Source organism: Hipposideros armiger, unplaced genomic scaffold, assembly GCF_001890085.2.
Source record: "Hipposideros armiger isolate ML-2016 unplaced genomic scaffold, ASM189008v1 scaffold_280, whole genome shotgun sequence".
In the NCBI taxonomy this organism is placed as follows: domain Eukaryota; kingdom Metazoa; phylum Chordata; class Mammalia; order Chiroptera; family Hipposideridae; genus Hipposideros; species Hipposideros armiger.
In genome coordinates this window covers 500,780-506,427 of record NW_017731630.1, presented here as the reverse complement: position 1 = coordinate 506,427, position 5,648 = coordinate 500,780, and the positions used below count along the sequence as shown (strand labels likewise).

The following is a 5,648-nucleotide window of genomic DNA, read 5'->3' as shown; positions in this document are numbered from 1 at the left end:
TGTTTGATTTCCACCGGCTCCCCTTATTGTGTAGTGCCACACACTTCCACTAGGGGGCCTGGCCCAGCATTCGTTGACTGCCTCCTGTGCGCTTCCTGCTGGGTTCCAAGGGCAGACCCGCCAGGCAGAACCCTCTCTGTGGGGGCGGGGTGGGCAGCACGGTCCCCAGGGTTGGGGGCAGTGTTGTCAGTATTAGGATGGGACTAGGTCAGGGTGGAAGACGGATGCAGGAGGCAGGTGTAAGAAGCTCCCTGGCACTGCAGCATGCCCAGCTCCCACTGGACCCCTGCTCTCAGTGATCCCAGAGCCCACCAGCAGCCGGGCAGGGCTCTACTCCATCACCTGTTGGGACGGGAGGGAGGGAGGACCTGTCCCGGGGCTCCTCCCAGCACTGGCCAAGGATGCCACCTGGCCCAGGACAAAAGACTCACACAAGCAGGGTAACGAGGGTTTCCCAAGCCTCTCCTGCTGGGTGAGGAGGTCAGGGGCTGCTGGGGATGGATGCCCACATCTGCCCACCTCTGCTCCCCCTGCCAGCCAGCATCCTGAGGCCTGTGCTGGCCTGGCAGCCAGCTTGGGGGAGGGCGACGTCGGTCACTTACCTGAGGCTGACTGCTCCTGGTGTGGGGTCTGGCTTCCTGCTAGCCTCCCTAGGGAGGAGCTCACACCTGATTGGGCCCCAGGGAGAGAGGACAGCCAGGTTCTGGCCAGCAGTCTGGGCTGCGCACTCAACCAGCCACTCCTTGGGGTTCTGAAGAGTGCTGCCTCCGGCCCAGAGTGCGGACAGTCCCTGCAGACCCCCTGGGGCACCCAACCCAGGCCTGCTGAGGACTCCCTGCCCGGGCTCCCCTAAGGCATTCTGATTCTTGAGCTCCCCTGGTCTTGGAATGAAGCTCTCAAGATGGAATTTCCACCACAGGCTCCTGACAAGTGCCACAATTTGGGGCCAAAGGCAACTCCCCCACATGGGCATTGCCACTGGAGCTGGGGGCACTGGTCAGGTGAGAAGGCCTGAGGTCTTGTGTGACCCAGGCACAATGTTGCATGACCTGTCTGGCCTCCCTGGAAGGATGGCCTGTGATCCCTGGGCCACTGGTATCCAGGATGACCACTGCTGGGCAGACCTATGCTTCCCAAACCTGGCCAGGGATGGGGCTCACCTGGGGTGGGGGCCCTTTAAATAATGCTGATTCTTGGGTCCCTGGGGGTCCCAATGCTCAGGTAGGTTGGGGTACCTGGAGGCCGCTCCCTGAGACGTGGCAGAGTACTTCAGCCTGGGACAGAGCTCTCGCCTTCCCCTCTGGCTGTCAGGAGCCCGCGGGACCCTCGGGCTGGCCAATGAACTTCCGGGCCAAGGCCGGCTCACCACAAGATTGTTCCACCGGAACCCTGCAGCGGTGGCCTGGATAGTGTTCATCTCTCTCGAGGGTGCAGAGGGAATCCAGGCAGCGCCTGGCAGCAGAGCGATCCTCCCACCCTCCTCCCCACCTTTCCGGCCCCGCCCCACCCACCCCAGCCCAGCTCAGCCCCCAAAAGCGTGGTTCCACNCTCCTGTTGGGTTGTCGGAAAAGTCATGACGTATTTTTCTGTTTTTCGTTGCAAAAATACGTCATGACTTTTCCGACAACCCAACAGAATTTCTGCCTGAACACCCCAGAGTGACTCAGGCTGAACCTTTCTGCAAAGTTGCAGCTGTCTTCTGAGGGTGGGAGGATTGAGGCCCAGCCTGAGTCTGGGCAGGCTCTGTCTAGGGTGCCTGTGCGCTGACAGGCCTCCACCCTTACCTGAGTTCCCCCAGGAACCTCCAGGATCAGGGCTCAGCGTGTGCCCGGGATCCGGGCTCAGCCAACGTTACTCCATCGCCCAGCATGGCCTCCGCAGCCTCCCTATGTGGTGGTCTCCTCCGGGCAGTCTCTACAGAGCCCCAAGTAGGCGAGGGGTGTCTCCATTTGGGCTCCTGTTCACTCTCCCCTTTTGGGGGTGTCTGGCAGAGCAGACCAATGGATCTTAAGCCAATGTTTCTAGCTGTGAGGAAGATGCACCAACAGTGTGAAGGCCTCCCCAGGCAGCTGTGAACCCATTGCTTCCACATCCTTCCAGAAGGATCCCAGTTTGGCTGTGCCCTCATGGATGAGCACCTGTGTACCAGTGGGAATTTAGGTTGCTCACAGGTAGTGCTGAAATCATGCTGTAGTGAGTGTTTTCTGTGCAAAGTCTGCACACCCTTCACCACAACCAGTGGGAGGCATGGTGGGAGGGACGGCACCCAGTCGGTGTAGAACACGCCCCACACGTCACAGGGTTCCTTGTCCACGTCATCAGGGCATCTAGTTCCGTCTCCATCACTGCCGCTCCACCCTTCCAGATTTCGAGGAGGATAAAGGTTCTGAACAAAAGTTCCTTGGAGGAACATGAGAGTTTGAAGTGGAGGTGGCTTCTCATTGGCTGCAGGTGGGGGCAGCCTACTGTTGCCAGGCCAAGGGGAAGTCTTCCCTATTCCTGCTGGGCCATGCAAGCTGCAACGAGTGGTATGTGCATGAGAGTTCTGCCTTCATGGCTCCCCAACTCCATTTTGAATAAGGTTTCCTTTATTCCTTTTTACATTTCCCCCTTTTGATCAAGATGTTTCCTTAAAAGCATCATGTTTTTCCATATTTAGCAGCATTGTCCCGGGATGCCAGGAAGGACCTTGCCTGGCTGTCATGTCCCACATCGGAGTGAGCATATGCACAGCAACTGAAGGCCACTGAAGGCCATATGTGAATAACAAGGAAGGTCGAGGATGGAACTCTCGGGCATTTCCCAAAGTTCCTATCTTGTTGAGGTTACAAGCATTGGAGAGCATCTCGATGTGTTGGGCCAGCATCATCCTATTGGGTGCGTCTTTTCTACAGGGGTTTGATAGACAACAGGTAGAAAGTTGAAAAACAATGACACAAAACAAAATGAACAGCAGAGCCACGAATCCAGTTTGTATCAAGGTCCTAACCCAGGAGCCCAAACCCGGAGGCAACCAGCTAAATAGATCAAACGACCAGGGATCAGTTACATTCTCTGAACATTCTAGGAGGGTCCACCTTGAAAAGGTCCTGCATGTGGGATTTGGGCTTGTGCTGTTCTATAGACAGGTATTATATAGACAAGGGTGTGAATGAGGTGGTTGCAGCATAGTCTTGTTTTGAAAAGCATCTGGGAGATTACTGTCACTGCCAGATGTGAGGAAATTTAAGAAAAAGCTGGGTATGGGGGGCTTGAGGTGCAGGAGTCTCAGTGTGTAACATCCAGGGGAAACCAGGTAAAATTAGCAGTAGCATTAGGAATATGTGAAAATTTGGTTACAGTGAGGATTAGGGGGTCACTGCTGTCATGGTGTCGGCCAAGGTGTCTGGTAACAAATCCAACAGTCAGAGAGGGGCTGGGAAACGTGGCCGAGGGCCTTGTCCTTCGGTGAAAGAGATGGAGAAGAGAAAGTGAGAAGAAGCAAGGGAGGAGGGTGTCCAGGCCTGCCCGGCCCTCTCGGGAAAGCTGTGTGCTTCAGGTGCTGTCTGCTGCAAGCCCTGAGCCCTTGAGTTCTAGGTCATGGGTTGGTGTGCAAGCTCTTTGGGTTGTGGAGCTTTGTTCAGGTTGAACTTGAATCCAAGAATCTATTCCTTGGAGCCTGGGGGCGCAGGGGCTGTTAATAGCACTCGATAGGGACCTTTCCAATGAGGTTGAAGAGTCTCTGGGAGGTGTCTTTTCCAATAAACAAAATCTCCAGGTGGCAATGTGTAGAGTTTGCGGTTTTCGTCTCCTGGAGCACACCCAATGTAGTTGAAGAGTCTCTGGGAGGTGCCTTTTCCAATAAACAAAATCTCAGGATGGCAACGTGTGGTGTTTGCTGTCTCCCAGAGAGAACTGTGAAAAGGCTGCTCTACTGAAGTGTGGTTATTTATTTTTTTTTAATTGGGCAACAGCCATGGTCATCGGTTACACATTGCTTTCATGCTACAATGGCAGAGTTGATTCTTTTTTTTTTTTAACTTTATTGGGGAACAATGTGTTTTTTCCAGGACCCATTTACCTCCAAGTCAAGTTGTTGTCCTTCAATCTTGGTTGTGGAGGGCGCAGCTCAGCTCCAAGTCCAGTTGCTGTTTTTCAACCTAGTTGCAGGGGGCACAGCCCACCATCCCATGCAGGAGTCGAGCTGGCAATCTTGTTGTTAAGAACACGCGCTCTAACCAACTGAGCCATCCAGCCGCCCACCAGCAGCTCAGCTGCAGCTCAGCTCAAGTCATTGTCTTCAATCTAGTTGTGGAAGGCACAGCTCACTGGCCCATGTGGGAATCGAACCGGCGACCCTGTTGCTCAGAGCTCACGCTCTTAACTGAGCCACTCGACTGGTTATTTTTAAGGGATGCAGTTAGACCTTTAAAATACTGTCAAAAATATGAAAAGCTAGATTCATGGGGCTCCCAGTAATTATCTCAAAGGGCGAGAGTTTATTAATTCGAAAGGGGTATAGCTGAGCTTTAGAAGGACAAACAGCAATACTCTGGCCAAGATATTTCTGCAAATTTTGAGGATTTCCACAAATTTTGCCAACTCGGTTTTGATGATGCTGTTTGGCATTGTAGGACCAGCACCTGTGGGTGTTTCTGAAGTTGGGGCGGGGGTGAGCAGAAAGGCCTTTGGTATTGAAAGGGGCCCCATGATAAGTGAGAGCCCAGAAGGGTACACTTGAGAGCAGGTGTCAGTACTGTGGAAGCGACCCACCAGCCATGCCATCCTGCCAGAAGCTGGTGGGGGTTGGGGCACCGTGGGGCAGAGCAGGTGGCTATTCACGGAGTCAGCCCCACCAGCCCAGGGACCCGTTTGTCTGCTCCAGTGGCCTCTGTCCACCCATGTGTCTGGTGGGCTCCTTAAGGCGAGGGGCTCAGCCCTGCTCCCAGGTGGAGAGGTGGAGCGGAGTCAGGAGCCAGAAAGCTGGGGCGGAGGGGTGGGTGCCTGTGGCCCCACCTCTCATTCACCCCCTCCAGCTTTCCCCAGAGACCCCCTTCAAAGGGAGCCACGGGTGAGGGGGTGGGTCTGCCTGTCTCCCATGGAACCGGCCGCTCCCAGTGCGCCTAAGGAACCCCCGCCTCTCCTGCTCACTCCCTTCCCATGGGTCATCCCCTAGCCCTGGGCCGGGGTTGGCTCTGAGGTCAAGACTGGACGAGCCAGGGTGAAGAGGCGTCTAGGACCGACAGAGCCCGCAGGACCAGCCAAACCAGCCCAGGAAGGTGGGACCGAGATCAGGCCAAGCTGGCTGGTGAGCAGACACAGAGGGGAGGGCGGGCACATTTATTCATCCATGTATTCACTCGCTCAATGAGATACTGAGGGAACCTCTCTGAGGTGTACAATGTGAGCAAGGGAGGGAGCTATGGCCTGAAGGTGGAGTCGCCTGCTGATCAGGGTCAAGGTCAGGGCTTCAGGTCAGCCTTAGCTCCTGGCAGGGGCATGGCCCTGGGAAGTGTCCAGATTTCAGGAAGTGGGATGGAAGGAAAGGGGCGCCATCCACCTATCCGTCCGTCCATCTGGGGTCCCCTGTGTGCCAGCCCCAGGCTGGGCACTTGCACCCATAGCCTTGTTCATTCTCACGAGGCCCCAGCTCGGTGGGAACTGTCATT

General features: G+C 55.5%; 1 long non-coding RNA gene across 1 annotated transcript; it reads right to left on the bottom strand.

Annotated features, from left to right (window-relative positions):
• Positions 1 to 6: 6 nt before the first annotated feature.
• On the bottom strand, positions 7 to 1,475 carry LOC109390850 (uncharacterized). The gene is made up of 3 exons (XR_002125658.1): positions 1,236 to 1,475; positions 603 to 668; positions 7 to 342 (listed from the first exon to the last, which is right to left on the bottom strand). It is a non-coding gene; the product is annotated as an uncharacterized LOC109390850 (long non-coding RNA).
• Positions 1,476 to 5,648: the final 4,173 nt, after the last annotated feature.